General features: G+C 41.6%; 1 protein-coding gene across 1 annotated transcript in view; it reads left to right on the forward strand.

Moving 5' to 3' along the window:
* The first annotated feature begins 7,047 nt into the window (after positions 1–7,047).
* dab1a (DAB adaptor protein 1a) overlaps positions 7,048–18,275 on the forward strand; it is a 185,488-nt gene continuing 174,260 nt past the window's right edge. The window contains exon 1 of the mRNA XM_051376792.1: positions 7,048–7,402. The gene's annotated coding sequence lies outside the window, so the exon portion shown is untranslated. The remainder of the gene's footprint in view (positions 7,403–18,275) is intronic.

Below are 18,275 nucleotides of genomic sequence, written 5' to 3' on the forward strand. Positions count from 1 at the left end.
TGGAGTTGTTTTTATGATTCTTCAGCAACTTGTCTTCTGTTTTCTAGAATAACATTTGACCATCCTGAGAGATTAGGCTTCTCTGTGCTATAAACATGGAGGTGGATCAAAATTATTTTTCCAGTTGAGAAAATGTGAGTGCAAAGAGAATAGAGCCATGGTTTACTGTGCCCAGTGGCTTAATTAAGCTGCTAAAATGGAGCTCATAGTGTAGGTCTTAAGCAGAAACATGACGTCATTTGTGCCACCTTGATGAGCTGGTGATCAGGTGATTCCTCTAAGTGCCATCTACACACCCATTCACATAATAGTGGACTATTTAAACACCCTGCTCCACACATCTGCTATTTGCCTGCCGCGCTGACCACTGCTGCATTGCTGGCTGAAAATGCCCAGCCTTCACCCATACTTTATAAAGCTTACTATTCATTATTACTTACATCTGTGATAACCATAAGGCTCCAAACCTATATTTGAATCATCTAGTATGTTGTCATTATATAGATACTGTAGCCACTGAGCAACAGTGTGATACCAAAGCTCCTTTTGCTCTGTTCCTGCTCTGAGAGTAGAGTGAATACCAATGAAGCACACTAGTATTGACTCATAGCTAAGACAGTATTGGTAACAATGCTTTGTATTAGTGTTAGTGATGAGCAGGGCTTTCCATCGTGCGATAAGTTAATCACCAAAATGTTTACCAAATTACGTCTAAAATACTTTAAACCTCCAGGCACTCATTGCATTGACAAATACAACCAATCTGCTATTCCACGAAGGTTAAAACAAATGCGTTCAATTATTTGCTAATGCTGTTTGATCAAGGTCTAGTACATCGTAATTGTCAAAGTCCTTTAAGACACCAGGTCTGCCACAGTTTCTTTCCACATTTGCCATTTGCCATCATTTTCTAGCCTAGGGAGATTGCAGCTAATTTATTCTTGCAAGCCAGTGGCAAGTTGCAGCATTATCTGCTGTGTGTGGCAGCCTCCATTGACTGCTGCTAGTCAAGCTGGCATTCATTATCAAGCAGGTAATAACACAGAGCACTGGGTCTAACTCAACCGGCAGTGGACTCATTAATATAAACAGGACCCTAAACCCAAACTCAATTTACTTGAAAGCCTCTTCGGAGACGGGGGGTTCAGTGGAGAGTCTTCGCCTGAGTGTGTGACTGTGTGTGCGCCTGTGTGTGTGCGTGTGTGTGTGTGTGTGTGTGAGAGAAAGGTATTAATCTTTCCTCTTCCACAGCCCAACACACCAATACACAAACAGTTTCTGAGTGTGTGTGTGCATGTGCATTACAAAGCTCCAATTAGATAGCTGATCAGTGGTGTATATTTAAGTAGTCACTCATCTCTTTTCCCTCCCCACCCCAACTCATATCTCTGCCATTAATGAGTCCAATTAGCACATGCAAATATTTACTTCTAACTAGCATTTGTGATTTATCACACTGTTCACTCTTTAAAACAAACAATCTGAGTCATTCGTGTGTACGTGTGTGCGTGCACATATGTGTACGTGGGTTTTCTCTCTTATTCATGAAGGCACGTCAGCTCATTAGGCCCTCCTGTAGAGTAAGATCATCAGCATTGCAGGGAGAGGAATCAAAAGACGGTGTAAAGAGGAGGAGAAGGAACATCACATTATTCCTCTATGTAATATTCAGCTATCCAGACCCACACACACCCCCATGTATCAGTCATTGATTTAGGGTGTGCGACTGTAATGGGTACCACTCCACCACCATCAGATTAATGACACCCAGACATCGCAGAAGGCACGGGGAGGGGGAGGAGGAGGAGAAGGGGGAGGAAGGAGGAGATTAAATAGAGGGAAACAGAGAGATGCTCTTTTGGGGAGTTATTGCTGAGAGGTACTTAAATGTGCTGCACATAGCATTTTAAAATATCAATATATCATTGGCAAATGTGTTATGATACCTTGGTAGAATTGACGTAAATAAGTGGTTGCTATTGTGAATGCTAGTGTTTCTGAAAATAAGACCACATTTTCCTTAAATCTTTGCTTGATTCTGTGTTACCTCCTTTGTGCTGCAAAACTGTCCATTTCCTGCTAAATCTGATTTGAGGCCTTGCCAATATAAAATGCAGACTAAAGGCTATTGCAGGCTGCAGGTCTTCTTGGTGATGGTAGTTTTTGTTAACAGATATTCTGTCTCAAAATTAATGTGGTAATGATTTATTTATTTTATCATACTGCATGTAGTATAAGTAAGTACAAGGTGTGTATATATATATCCTATTCTATATCCAAACTACAGTGTACTTTATCATAATTGGCAAATGTAAAACAACAACAGCACATGATCTACTTCCTTGTAACCTACACGTATCCAGGGACAAATGACTGTGATGCAAGTGGAATTGTTATTGGCATTGTGTTGTTGTCTTGCCTGCATAGTTTTTTGTCACCTGGAGGATTGAAAAAGTCCACTAGGCAGGCAAGGTTGAATCATCCAGCTGGCATTATCCTCCTTGCGAATGTTATGGCAATGTAGACATTCGTAACTAAACATGCTGACACTTGAGGAGGTTACTTTAATGTTGATGTTAAGATCATGGCAGCAAGTGGCAGCGGTGCAAAGCTCTATTATTTTCTCTTTAAAGCTTTCTGCCACTGTTGTTAACTTACTTCACAATCAGACCAATGATACAATCGAATCACAGTACAGAAACAAGAAAAATCTTAGAGAAATATAATATAAATATACAATTAATATATAATTGTCCATACATTTTTTACCATAGGGAAATCATTTGGAAAAATCTTGATTAACACACTGTGCTGCTTTTGAATATGTGGGAGTTTGATGGAGCCCAAATCAAAAATTAATATATTCAAGAGTGTGTACCAATTACTTTTTATGATTATCCCTGACCTGTAGGTGAGTGTGACGGATGAGAATTGTTTTCTCATGTCTCGCCATAAATGCAGTTGTACAGTATGTATGTGTGTGTGCTCTAATCTGACGGTTGCAGCATGATCCTCTGCTATGTTTTATTCATCTGAGAGTCACCAGCTAATGGAAAAAGGGTGTCCACAGGCCTGCATCTGTGTGTGTGTGTCTTACTGCTAGTTCTCTGACCCTGTTAGTTGGATAAGCCATTTGGATGGCAGCTCCATTGGCGCAAGCAGCGGAGGAGTGTAAGAAACCCGTAGGAGGAGGAGGGTAGTTGGACTTTAATGTGTATAGACTCAGTGGAGTGATTTGAATGGTGTGTATTCCAGGCATACTGTCTGTGTGTGTATGGTGCACATAGTTCTTCATACTGAACTGCTGCTGTCCCATGAATTAATGATTTAGAGGCATGTCCAAAATGGCTGCAGAAAGACAGAGAAGCTACATTGACAGACTATAGACTACCCCTCTATTGTACCTTTTGCGACCATTACCATTTAGGAAAGTTGTCACTACTGTGAAAAAGAACAGCTGCATCTAAGTTGTATTACACTTTTTAATAAGGTATAACAATTATAATTGCAGACTTTTTTCTTATTGTAATTGAAAACATATTGATGTACTGAAATGTATAACTTTAGACTTGTGTTATAGTGTTAGTGATATCATTATTAGCATGGCATGAGTTTATCAATTATAATCTATATCTGCAGTTGTAAATGTTAAAAAAACTTAAAATCAGGTTTTCAGTGAGCACAGAAACTTTCCACTTTTAGCAGATGAATGTGAAAACATCTTTCTAATGTCAAACTCTTTACACACATTATTCTGCACAGTGAAGCTCAAACATAAAACTGTGGGAACAAGAAGAAAAAACGATTTCTAACAAAGTTGATATTGGTTCCAAGTGTCCTGCAATCCCTTTCCAGAAGTTAAATGGCTGAATGGTTCATTGGAGGTTACGTCTGATGAATTAAAGTGCTAAAAAGGTAAAAACACAACGCAAGGTCTGGATATACCCCAACCAAGTAATTCCATTAATGGCTTATAGGTGATCTATAAAACATTCATGATTAATAAAGATTAATGAAGTATAACTTACAAGTTAGATTAAACCATTCACAATGTATTTCTTGTTAGAAAGTGGTACCAGTTTTACTTTGCAAATTATAATTTTCACACATTACTAATTTGTTATATGGCTTTTTCCCTTGAGGGCCTGACTTCATCCCTGGGATCACAACAGGACTCACAAACAGATATCACTCTGATAAACACTTCCTATTAAGAGGTGAATTTGCATAATTGCATTAATTTGCCCAAGGACATTCATGTAGGAAGACAGAGTCCTATCAGTAAAATTAAATTTTATCCAGGATATCCCCAACAAATTTTATTTTCTCTTTATAATGCTTAACCAAACGCCTTTTAAAATCTTCCCGTGTGTTCTTTGAGTGTGTGCTGTGTGAGCGTTTTTCGTGTATGAATGACTCTGCGTGAGCCTCTATCAGCAGAGATGGAGATAGCCAGCAACATTTACCCTTTGATCTCCAAAGCTGTGCTTGCTGAGTGCTTACTTCACAAATACAAACCAGAAGGAGATTTTTTTTAATTATTTCTCAGCTTCAGCATTCCAATCCTGCACCTCATCCACTTCCTCACCCATCCGTCCCCTCACCTCACCCCTCCCTATTCTCTGTCGCTCAGCAACCATCCGTAATTAATGAGCTTTTACAGTTCGATCTGATCTGCCTCAGGATTGGACACGTCTGATAAGCCGAATGGAATATACACACAGGCCTTCCCCTTTCTGCTCAGTGCTGCCTGGAAATATAATTACTTGAGAATGAATACACACACTCATACACACACACTTAAACACACACAGACTGAGTAAGCCCAGGTTAATACCAATCTTTTTCCTCTTCTCTGCACTAATTAGAAATGTACTGACGAGCGTCATTTGTTTGGAAGTTGAATGCACTGTGCACTTGTTGTCGTTATTCAGAGACTCTGAAACTTAGATAATTAAATCTATTTAATGATACGCTTTAGTGAGCGTATGTGTGTATGTTAATGACATGCTCTGATGCTCTTAATGAGCATGTGACAGTGGCAGGGAGATGGAACAGCATTCTGCATCGTTCAGCCAGTCATTACTTAAGCATAATCTATCTCCTCTCTGCCAAATGACAGTTAACACACTCGCTTATCAATCTGCCCCTATGGCCACACTCGACAGCTGTCAATAAACTGTGGCCGCTTCCAACATCTTCATCACCAGGAAGTAGAGGCAAACCGTATTCATGACTAAACTAATTCCCTACATGTAGTGATGTTCCAATACCCATGTGAATCCTTGCTTATAGATTTGTGGGAAGCCCCATACAGTGAAGAAAGATGCAGGTGAGCACGACACAGTGGGGATGTGAGGGCATAAGAACATCCTATACAGGCACTCATTCTGTGTGGAGTGAAGCAGCACTGTCAGGTTTATTGCTGTGGTCATAGCAACAGCCATGAGTGGAGATGGAGATTTTTTTTTTTTCTTAGTGGTGATGCACTGAATGTCCTTGTTCAGATGAGAGAGAACGAGAGCGAGGGATAAAAATGCAGTCAGAGTGAGGGATGGAGAGAGAAGGGAGGGGTGGAGAGGGCTGGAAGGAAATTTTAGAGAAGACTGAGCGGAGGTTTTCTTTCATATCCTTTTAGCTGTTTGTTCTACAAGCCAGCAGAGTTCTGTGACAGATACTTTATGAGTTTGTCATTTTCTTCTTCCTGCCCCCCTGAACAGTAGCTTTCTCCACAGCTGGTATTACACATGCAGTCACTATGTTAGATAAATGCAACAATAGAGGTGTTGACATTTGAGATTTTACTATTAATTTGTTAATAAACAATCTTAACATTGTGAACATGCTACTCACCAGACTTTCTGTTAATGATTTTCCAACACCTCTCCAGTCTAACCCTGTCTGATACACTTACTGCAGTCACTTAATTCCTTGGTTGCTCTTTCCCCCAATGGGTGATTCTCCACTTGACTTCCCTTCCCACTGTTTATGTGTTCATCTCTTCCCTCTCCTCTGTGCGGGTGTCTGTATGTGTAGTCTGTCTGTGGCTAATCTGTGTGTTAAGGAGGGCTGAATAAGCCTGTCTTTGTCAGGGCATTAGGTTTGGAGAGGATGAATACATTAAATGATAAATGGTGGCGGTGAAGGTGGCAGCGTGTGGATTTGGATTCATCTGAATGCCACCGCCCCTCTTCCATTTCTGTCTCCCCCGCTGTCATAAGTGTGCATTTATGCGTTCTGTTTGCCACTTTGCACGTTAAAGGGTCAGTTCACTGAAATGACTAAAAATGTTTTGTCATTTACTGTGTGTGGTATCTAGTCATGCAGATACTTTTAGTCTGATGTCCTGAGGTTTTACTGCGAACAGTCTCATGGGGACTGCTTTCTGCTAAATGAAAACTCTTTTTAGCTAAATTTATGTATACTTTTTCACTACTTTAAGACACAGTTGGAACAGTAGAGAGCAAATATATGCCATGGACAACCAACAGTGTGTAGGTTGTCATTCCAACCAAAAACTGCCCCTCTGTTTGAAGGAGTGCTCATCAGTGAACACATCAGTAAAATCCCACTTTTTTTTTTTTTTTACTTTCTTTCTTTCTTTAACTTCACTTTATTATTGACTGTTGAAACAGAATACATACAGAGGATGGTTGGTTAGTGATTGCGTGTTGCTATTTTGAAGCAAGTTAAAGTCAGACAATGTATCTGCCCAGACCTCAGCTTTCCCACCCCATGTGCACCAAAACACAAACAAACCTCAGAGAGAGTGAGTAGATATGTGAGAAGAGAGGTAGCATAAATCTACAGCTGCAGCATTCATAAGCCTCGTTGAAGGTAAATCACTGAGTTGAGGAGAAACACAAGAGCTGAGGGTGATGTATACTTTAGTTAAGGAAGGAAGAGGATTCTGCTATTAGGTGGAATGTGGTAACTGTGAGAAAGGAGAGGAGGGGGAAGAGGCAGAGCGAGTGCAAGAGAGGCAGGCGGGGAGGGGGGGAGCTAGGTTGCTGACTCGGAGCTTTGCCGCGGTGAGCTTTGAGCTAGCGACTCTCTGAGCTCTCTGGCTGTGTGTGTCTGTAGGCTGCTGTGGTGCAGACCGTAGCCTAGCCACGTTAGCCTCCTTCCACCACTTCCACAGTTCAGTCAGCCGGCGGCTCCGGTGTGCTTCAGCTGCAGTTAGGCACTACAGTCTGTAAGTGTCTCTGCCTGTAGCTGAGGATTTCCTTCCGCTGCCAGGATTCTCTCCTTTTGGCCAAGGCAGAGAGAGAGAAAGAGAGGGACAGAGAGTAAGAGGAGAAGAAGAGGAAGACAGGAGGGGGAAGAGCGACAGCGGGCCGGCAGTGACCTTCGCGGTATTGTGGCAAAGCAGAGGAGGAGGAACGGCCATAGGATCCATCAGGTGTGTGTCAGCACTTAAAGGGTTGAGTAAGAGAGAGTGTGCTGTGGGCTTGAATTTGTATTCAGAGGCTGGGCATGGTACAGTTGGAAGCATGCGTTACATATGAAGTACAGAAATGTGTCAGAGGGAGAGATCTTTACACTTAAATGCATTGCAACAACATGTCATTTCATACTGTAATTCAGTGCTTGTGTTCAAGTTAAGAAAGAAGTACAGGGCTGAGGGAGAAGAGTTGTAAGAAAAGAAGATAAGTATTAAGAGAGATATTCTTCTATGACATGTTGTAGATGGATATATCCTCAAAGAAGCCAGATATATAGATGCTGATATGAAGAGAGAGAGGACGTATAAATGGAGAACAACAGAGATGGATGGAGCAGAGAGAGAGCGGGAGATGTATGTTGTGCCAGCCAGAGCTCAGCAAGGATGACAGACGTGTTTGTGTGTGTGTTTTCTTACTGGCTTGGACTTGGCTAGCGAGAAAAACGTCTGTATCAGAGTATCAATCACTGTGGGCTGGGCGCTGCCTCAAGTCTGCAGGCTAGAGAAGTGTGCTCTCACAGCTCTCTGGGAGCATCTGTATCTTTAATATGTAATTTGTCCTTCTGTGGGATTTAATCATAGTATTAGTACATTATGCTTTTTTATTGGCACTGATGGCTGGTGTCCTCATTATAAAAGGAACAGTCGTGATAGAGGGAGCTGGCCCTCATGTAAGGGGCAAGTTGTAGTATGTAGTTGTGTGATGTACTGTACATCTACACCTGTATGGAGCAAGTAAGGTTACTGTCCCTCAGCCAGAAGGCCAGGGCAAAACAAGAAGCAAATTTTTTGTGTGGTGCGATTACATACAAAGTCAATGCAAAGACCCAAATAGTCACAAACACGTTTGTGCAAGTAGAAAATGTAACTTCTTAAAAACATAAAACTTAAAATGTTGCTAAAGCGAGTGTCGTAAAAGCATATTAGTGCTGAGATTCTCTTGATATCAGTGTGAATCAGAAATGGAGGACAAACTTATTGTTGCAGTTCTACGATTCAACGTGTTTACTGTACAGAAACAACCAAAAAGGAGAGGGCTTGGAGAAAGGTGAGCGAAACCATAGAACTACATGGTAGTTTTGAAAATATGTATGTTTTACTTTATTCGGTTGTACTTGACTAGGGCGAATATTTGAGGATTGCAAAATACACAAGCAGCCACATTCAGGCGAGTAACGCGCGGTAAAACTTAACTTTGTGTTTGGTCTGAAGACACCATTATGTGAGACATTATTTGCTCTGCTGAAGTGGCCTTCAGGAAGAGGAATCTAATTTACAGCTCCTTGGTGCTAAACCTTCGTGCTGTCAATTTTGTTCTTTAAGTCAATAGATTTAATGTGCTTTGCTCAAGGGTACCTCAGCAAAATGACTGCTCAGTAGGTGTTGGGAAATCTAATTTCAAGGCCACTTACAGTTTTGCAAATTTTCACAATTTTCAGACATTCAGTAATCTGTAATCTTAAATGCTGGAATGTGTATACTACTGACAGCTAGGTTGGAGAGCTGGGGGATGTGGGAGGATGAATGGACACGAAAATGGGAAAAGCAATTAAAATGTCTAAAGACGAAACCTGCCAGTCATTACATTGGTTCCGAGCCAATCAAGAGCTTCAGTGAATGTTCGTGTGTTCACATGTTTATGCACATTCGTTTGCACGACAGAGAGTTGGTGTGAGAGGCGTAGAGGGAATATACTGTGTGTGCGTGTGTCTGAGCGAACTCAGGGTTTGATCTGCATGCCTTGAGGATGGTCTATCTTCCTGTATCTGTCTATCTTTATCCTTTGGTTTCCCTTTCTCCATCACATCACATCTTTCTGAGGTAACAACTAGACATTGACCTACTGAGAATTAAGCTTGACTCAGGCTAATCCATTCTGGACCCTGCATGACTCAGCAGCAGGGGCACACACACATATACACACACAGTTGCTCGCTATTGGTAGTCTTGGTTGTTAAAATTCTGGTCTTGCTTCTGTATTGCTACAGTGCAGAATATTGACTTTGAATATTGGCACTGATATAGAGTGGATATGAGCGATAATATTACTTTGTTTGAAAATAACAGAGGACTACTGTATCATACGGGCAGTTGTAATATCACACTGTTTACTGTACTGTATTTTCTGCATACAAGTGTGTCTGAATGTGTATACAGGTGCTGTGCAGCGCTCATAACTTTTTGCCCTCCATACAGCAGAACATCATCTGTTAAACCAAGAGGGGGAAAATCCAATTACATTCTCCTTACACTGTCTGCCAACAATGAGACAGGCTTTTTATATCTTTGATTTTACAAATCTATTCCAATCATCAAATGGACCAAATGTACCTAAACTGGTATGCCTTTACTGTATTCATTTGGCATGCAGCATGTTTGAGAAAGTTATGTGTGCATAAATGTGTGAGTGTATGTGTGTGTGTGTTATCCATGTGGAGGTAACAGCTTTCCCTTGATAGATCCTGACAGAGAATTCCATTATCTATGTAGGTGTTTGCTATATAGCCTCTGTGGATGGAGTTTGGTTTGAAGCACTGTATAGGGATGTGTGTGTGTGTGTGTGTGTGTGTGTGTGTGTGTGTGTGTGTGTGTGTGTGTGTGTGTGTGTGTGTGTGTGTGTGTGTGTGTGTGTGTGTGTGTGTGTGTGTGTGTGTGTGTGTGTGTGTGTGTGTGTGTGTGTGTGTTTGAATGCACGTGAATGAGCAATATAAATGCACATATTTCTTTTACGTGGTGCATTTGTGTGTGTATAAGTGCAGGCTATATAAATGCACATATTTATTGTATATCTGCAATATGTACCTTGTCCTTTTGTGTCCTTTCTGCGTTAAGAACCCGTGGACATGCTAAATGATGGACGGAGGGAATGAAAGGAGGAGAGCATCCTCTTCCTCTCATCCCTCTCTCTGGTGCTGCTTGGTGCTATCATGGCTGTAATGAAGGCTCATTTATCTCCATCTCAGCACAATCTCATCAGTCACAATGAGATTGCAGTAGCTCTGGAATGAGGATGAGTGTGTGTATAATGTGTATTGTTTAGGGTACGGTCATGTATGTGTGTGTATGTGAATGGATGTTTGAATGCAGTCAGTGATGCACTGACCTGTTGATGTACCTGTTGAGTAGGGTAGAATGAGAGAAAATGGGTCACATTTGATACAAAAGGGCCATGTTTTGGTGTTTGGTCAGCATTGTGAGGGCAAACTGTCAGCGCAGAATTTGATCAATGAACATAGATTACATTCAGAGGTCAGATTAAGTAAGCATCCACCTCCTCACCCTGGAGCTGAGAGGGAATGAAGGGAAGAGGAGAGGGCAGATTGGGAGACAGACACACAGAGAAACAGAGGGACTTGTGTAGAGAGATAAAGACTGAGTAATGTCATCATAGGCCCCATGTCCTCCAGGTCTGATTAAGAGCCTCTCTGAGCACTCCCAGACGCTGCGCTGTGATAGGCCAAGGTCATGGCGAATCACGGTGCAGCGCTGCAGATTGATGCTTAACTCCGTCAGGAAACGACGGAATCTAATTTGGCCAATGGGCTTCCTCTCCACTTCAGATGAAGAGGGCGATTCCCCTCGCTCTGGGGTCCCTTCGAGGAAGTGTGTGTGTGTGTGTGTGCGCGCGCGTGTGTGTGTGTGTGTGTGTGTTGGCTTGTAGCCTGATCGGATAAGTGTGTGCAGATGAACTCTGCATGTGTTCTCACCGTGTGTGAATATGAGTGCATATCTGTGTGGTTGTGTTGATATCTCAGTGTACTTTTTGTCTGTGTGCATGCCTCTCTCTCATTCAGTTTGTGTGGCAGCACCAGACTTGTCAGTACGTGGTTATGGAATGCGTTGTAAGTGATTGGCAGGCTATGATATTAGTTTGGGAATAATAAGAGTGTAATAACTCCGTGGCGTTTGCCTCCAGAGAGTGACTCCCAGGTAATCACATTTACTCAACACAATCACTGTCTTGCACGCCAGTGCCCGGGACAAGACCACGCTCTTTTTCATTTCCTCTTATGAATGTCATGAGCTCTGGTATGTGTGAAGTGTTGTTTGCGTGTGCATGTGTGTGATGCTGTTGATGCTTTCTCACGGCTTGGTTATGAGTACAGACTGCTTGTGTTTGTATTTTACTCTATAAATGTCCACAGGTACTGTAGGTAGTGGCTGGCTAATGTCAGAAATGTGTTAGAAAAAGGCTAGAAGTACTAGTCTGTTTGGACTCACTGTCAGATGATGCTACTTTTACCCTAAATTATCCAAATATCTGTATCCACATCATTAGTTTGTGTCCTCCACTATTTATTTCCCTTATTTAATGAAATTGTTATTAATTACCGTGTATTCTTAACACCTTCTCACTCCTAACTCAAAACAAATACTGCAGCTTGGTCAGTGGCCCTCCACTTCAAAATATGCCACTGTGGATATTCCATTAACATCATTTCTAGACACATGGGTCTCCCTGGTCAAGTTAGCTGTAATAAATATCCAACGTCTGGTTACACGTTCAAAATAAACCTTGTATGGTTAATGTTGTCCAATGGTCGCAGTTTTGTTAAGATTAGCCACAAAAACTACTTGGTTAGTATTAAATGTAACGTACCTGATGTAAGTTACGTACAGTACTTCAAGAAATTGTTTTTTGTTTTACATGGGACACAAACGTATGGGACACCTAGGTTAAAGTCCTGTATTTGTTTTAGCCATCCATCCACCCCACCACCCTTATATTTATATGCTCTTTATACTATGTCACCTTTGACAGCGAGTGCATCCAGAAATGACACTAAGGGAGGTATTCCCTGTAACATCATAATTTGAAGCTGAGGGCCACTGACCAAGAATTCAACTCAATGTGTATATGTGTTTGTGTGCATGTGTGGATTGCTGTTTTTGAAAGACTGAGGTACTGTTAAGGTAAAACTCAACCTTCACAGGTCTGTCTGTGCAACAGAAAAGTTTGGCCTCCATCCTAGCAAGAAGTTAAGAAATAATGTGGGTGCAGCAGCAAAGTGCACAGTCACTGTTTTTTTCCAGACTGATCCAAAGGGCTGTTGTAAGTGAAATGCAATGCAGCAGAAACTCAAACATCAATTATGGTGATGGAGTATGGCAGTGATGGTTGTGTCGATGAAGACATATCTTCTTCGAGGACTGGAAATATCTACACTTTAGGTATACCTTTTTATTTTAGCAGCAGATGTTTTGCTATTTTTCTAACTGGATTTGATCAGTTCTGTCTGTGCTGACAATAAAAATGAAAAAAAGGCGGAGAGACGTAACTACTGTCATGACTTCATGGAGATCCAGATCCATGAGTGAGCATAACTAGGTGCTACTTCTGTGTCAGTTGTCATCCAAGAAAGTGGTATGTAATCATGTTATCTAAATGATTAATTCAGTGCTCATCATGTTCTCATATAGAATTGTATCAAGAAAATCTGATTAGAATAGCTGTGGATTATTTGGTTTAAACATTTACAACCATTTAGTTTATGAAAGAAGAACCCGAAACCCAGGGCTGAATATTCAAATAGTTGAATATTTGTTTTTTGGGTAGGCATTTGGTTTTAAATTCTGTCTCTTACTTCACACCACTGCACACACACACACACACACACACACACACACACACACACACACACACACACACACACACACACACACACACACACACACACACACACACACACACACACACACACACACTGGCTTGCCCCGCCCAGCTTCTTTCTGTTTGTTTCTTGCTGTATCATAAAGGGACAGACACATACTGGTAAATGATCCATTGTGTCTGGGTCTTCTGGCGTAATACCAGAGAGAGTGTGTGATTGTCAGTACACTGTATGGGAGATGTAGTGCCTGGACAGCCCTACCACAACCCAAGGTGACATATTCACGTTGCTTGTTCTGTCTGAACAACAGTCAGTCAACCAAAGATATTAACTTAAACATTGATAGAAAACAGAAAAAAATTGCCAAATTTAAACTAGTAAATCTTTGGCACAATGACCTTAACAGATAAGAAATTATCATCATTGTTCTTTACTTTTCTTTGTCTCACTCATCAATTGGCTATTTTTTGTATGCACTGCTCGCAAGACTATACATTTGTAAAGCATGGGTTTTGTATAGCTATACATCAGATAAGGAGATGTGCAATTCAAAGTCTATACAAGTAATAAAAAATAGAGACAAAGAGAGCGAGAGGAGCTTGTAAAGTGGAGTGTTCTATCAGGAGGATTAAAATGGGAGAGTCCTCAGTGGTGCAGCAGTGGAAAAGGAGGAAGGCAGCAGGTGAAGAGAGAGCAGTGAAGGGAGTGGGCCAGGGGTAACAATATGGCTGAGCTGGTGGATCGATAATGTACTCTCTGATCCATAACATATTAATAGGAGGGAATACATTATTACTGTTAAAAGATGTCAGGTGGACAGGGCAGACACACACACACCTCTGAATGCTGGGGAATTTTCAGCTGAGCGAAGGTGAGGGACACAACACTGCATCTGGGCACAATGCCAAAGAATAACCCTCACTCCTCTCTTCTTTCCTCTCCTCATTCTTAACCTTGGGACACGCTGTAGAGCTCCATCTCCTCGCCTGTCCTCCCCCTCCTCCCCCAGATGTACCCCCTCTGTCCATTTCATTTCCTGTCTTAATATCCTGATTGAAGTGGTCACCTTTCTCTGTTGTGGTTAATGAGCAGCAGGTGTCTGAGTGCAGCTCACTCGACCACGGCTTGGACCCAGGGACCAACTCACAGTAGAGCAGCTTCTTTATCAGCCTGGAAAAGAGGAAGAGCCTGCAGTCCACTCTCCAAAACATTTTAATGGTTTTTCATTATTGCAGATAGTGAAGAGTGGAAATAAAAGAGACACACAGGACAACGTTAGATGTGGCACTTGTTTTTACAATTTTATTGCGTTGTCTTATGTTTTCCATGGTTGAACTCATAAGACCCTGTTTTAGTGTATATTATTACTCTTTTTGATTTATAACTGTAGAATAAAAAAAAAAACATGATGGTGTATGCCGTTGCCAATACAGAATTATACTTTCCAGTTTACAGCTGCAGTTTGAATCTACACAATAACAGTCTGCACATCAACAGCGTATGCTTAAGTGTATGAATGTGAGTGTGTTTGTGCTTCTGACAGCGCTGTGTGATTTGTCAATTGCAATGCAATGCATACATAGTGCAGCAGTTTATGTGCTTTGAATACACAACTACACCCACTAGATGTAAAGACGGAGGCGGAAAACCAAACTGGTATGATGATGCGTCTCCATAATCCTTTCTTTGACTCACCCCCAGTCAGCTCTCTGCATCAGTGCTGAAACTATGAAGCAGTGGTTCCAGTTGAAAGGCTATCTTGCCATGATTTGATGACCACATATTGTATATAAGCAAAATAATGTTGTGTCTCATGTGACAATCGAGCCTTGACTATAGATGAACACATTCTTCCCACTGCAATGCAGCTTAAGAGTTTTGATTAACCATTCTCTCTTCACTGCACACACCCTTTCTTATCTGCGTGTCTTTGCCACAGTGATTATATGCCAAAATATTTGGAGACCAAAAATACTAAATTACCTGCCAGCATGATGAATGGGGCTTGAATATTCTCATTCCTTGTCCTGATGCTAGACTCATCATCACAATCAGCATCAGAGTCATCATTACTACAATCATGTTACTTATCCACTTAACCAATCAACAGTAATTAGACTACACAGAAAAATAAAATGTTTTTTCCTAAATAAATTTCAACACTCAAGATTTGTCTTCTTAACTCTCACTTTCTCCATAGCCTTCATTGTCTTCTCCCTTTTATTTCTGGTCACGTTTGCTAATATATGCGCCTGAACTAGCATCGCTGATAATGTCTTTAGGATTTGCAGTGCTTTGGCTCCTCATGCCCTTACCGCTGCCATCCTGCTGATCTACTGAAGTGACTTCAGTTTATTTTCTGAAGGACTGGCTGACTGGCTAGTAAGCTCATTTGTGCTGTTTAAATCAACATCAATGGGAAATAAACTAATGGCAGTACATGCAAACCCCCACTTTTATATAAAAATGCTGGATGTTTATGATGAGAGAGACTTAGGAAGAGGGAAAGACGTGGGTCTAAGAGACGATAGCGGACAAACTGCTGGTGTACTGTATGGCTTTGATACATACAATGCTGTGGATAGAGGAACATCTGTAAATCTAAGAACAGAGAAACAGATGTAATTTCTATTTGTAACTACTTGTAAGAACTGTAAAGATAGGAACTTTACTCAGTTGTGACTAAAATACAGTATTAATGCTGGTTATGGGGTTCAATGTCTTGTTATAAATGTATGTTTCTACATCTGTAATGTATACATTTTTGCACAGCTTTAATTTATTGATTTGGTTTCAGTTATACGTCATAGTGCCTGAGTGAGTGAATACACTGTCAAACCAGGCACTTTTTAAATGTAGTTGTGTCACAGTGTTGTGTCTGTGTGTGTCTGTGGGCCTGAATGTGACTGTGTGTGAGTTTGTGTGTGTGTGTGTGTGTGAGTGTGAGTGTGAGTCTGTGAGTGTGAGTGTGAGTGTGTGTGCGCTGTAGGAAAAAGGGTGAAGAGGGCAGCAAACTAGTTATCAGTGTCCTCACCTCAAAACCCAATGATGTACCCTTGAGAAAGTCATTTAACCTCAGCCATGCTCCAGTGAACAGCAGAGGACTGACTGTACATACAGAGCACATCAACATTTGTCTGTATGGCAGAACATACAGACATACAGCACTGAAAAATCACAGTGGTACAAAATGATTCAGGACATTACCACAAGTAGGAAGGTATGTTTAGTTAGTGTATTTGAGCAGGGAACAAATAGTTAAGTTAATAAAATGAAAAGCTCTCTGTCAGCACTCCTAACTTTCCAGGCTCTCACACATCTGATTTGACTGGTGCAACGTTGTTTTTGTCAAAAAGAAGCTGGGTAGGTGCTAATGGATGGCTGCCATTTCTGAGAAACAAAAATACGAAAGAAACACAAACATAGTGGGTCAGTAAAGCTTCCAGCCTACAACGTTACAGTCCTGGTGGAATTGTGGAAGTTCGTACACTCCATCTTTATGGTTACAGCTAAAAATAGTGCAGGTTTATCACCATCACATGGTCCCCTGGGTGTTTGTTTGTGGAAAGTGAGCAAGGGTTAGAGAAATGGGCACTGCATTCTGTGTCCAGCTCCAACTTTATGTATTTATCTCTAAGCCACAGCTGAGCTTAAACTGGGACGCAGGGAAAAAATGGTGGACAGTCGGACAGAGAGGCGGGTGAGAGGGAGCACACACAGGACTGATGCCAAGAGCCTGGCTCAGGGTTTGTAACTCTGACGAGCACAGATACAGTAGGTCCATATGCAATGGAACATCGTACACATTGAAAGAACAAGGTGTGTGTGTGTGTGTGTGTGTGTGTGTGTGTGTGTGTGTGTGTGTGTGTGTGTGTGTGTGTGTGTGTGTGTGTGTAGTAGTGCTTTCCACTGCTCTCTCTCACACATAGTTTCACTGCTGATGTCAGAAAAAGCAGATTGATGCAGTTTTCCTCTCTTTTTTCGTGAGTCCTTCTCCCTCCCTCCCTCCCTCCCCCGACCCCTACCTCTCTCCCCCCCTCTCTCTCTCTGCGGTGTGAGTGAGGCGAGGCCAGATGAGTTGCTATGTCAGAGGGAATGCAGCAGTGAGGGAGGTGAAGCTTTATTTCTCAGTGAAAGGTGTATTTTTCTCTTGTCAACAGGCATGGCTGCATCAGCCTCTCCTTGACTCCCCCCTCCTCCCAAGCTCCATCTCACTCCTTACATTTTTCCGCTTCCTTTCTATCTTTGCCTTCCCCTTTCTCTCTGTCTCTGTCTCTCTCTCTCCCTCGCTCTCGCTCTCTCTCACTCTCTCTCACTCTCTCTGCCTCCTATCTAGAGCTGTACAGAGGACAGATTGAGGGTATTATTTTTCTTCTACTGAGTTTTTCTGCCATGCGGTGATACTGAAGGTCCCATTCTGCTCCTGTGTCCAAGATAAATCAAAAACATTTTTCTACAGCTGCAATCAATGCCCTAGCCCTTTTTCAACAGCTCTGCCTTTTCCCTCTCTCTCTTACACATAGGCACACATGCACACACTCTTACACACACACTTTCACTTCTCTGTTTCTTCCTAAGGCGATGGTTCTCTCTTGAACGCTGACATCAGATAGCCTCCCTCTAGCAGTCCACTCCTCTGGGAGGGATTTGCATCTAATTTGCATATCATTACAGATTTAATAGAGCAAACTGTGCTCCATCCTGAGTGAAAATGACAAGGGGGAAAGAGGAAAGGTGAAGATAGCTGGGGAGAGTCAGTCTACTGGTGATTGTGTGTGCCTCCAAGCAGCTGTTACTGTATAGCCCCAGTCTCACACCCAGCTATGTAGCTCTGCATTTAACCATATTCTTGAAAAATAAGAATAATAATGTCAAACCTTTTAGAGAACGGAAGTTAAACTGGAACAGGCTTCTCTTTCGGAAGTAAGAATTCAAAATCATACTGACATTTGTAATAACGCAAATGTAAAAAAGGACAGGAATCCTAAAAACCAAAAACCAAATTGAGTTGACAGACTGAGACTAGTCAAATGGTGAGCTATGGGACTGTAAAAAATCCTCCTACTTTAATTGGCCTGGATGATGCTCTCCCTGAGACAATCCTGACAACAACCAGGGCAAATTGGACCTGTTTCACAAGTTGCAGAACAAGTAAATCAGTGTAATTTCTGTCCATATGGATCATGTGAAAGTAAGTGCATTAAAAATAGGCACAGCTT

Source organism: Dicentrarchus labrax, unplaced genomic scaffold (assembly GCF_905237075.1).
Source record: "Dicentrarchus labrax unplaced genomic scaffold, dlabrax2021, whole genome shotgun sequence".
In the NCBI taxonomy this organism is placed as follows: domain Eukaryota; kingdom Metazoa; phylum Chordata; class Actinopteri; family Moronidae; genus Dicentrarchus; species Dicentrarchus labrax.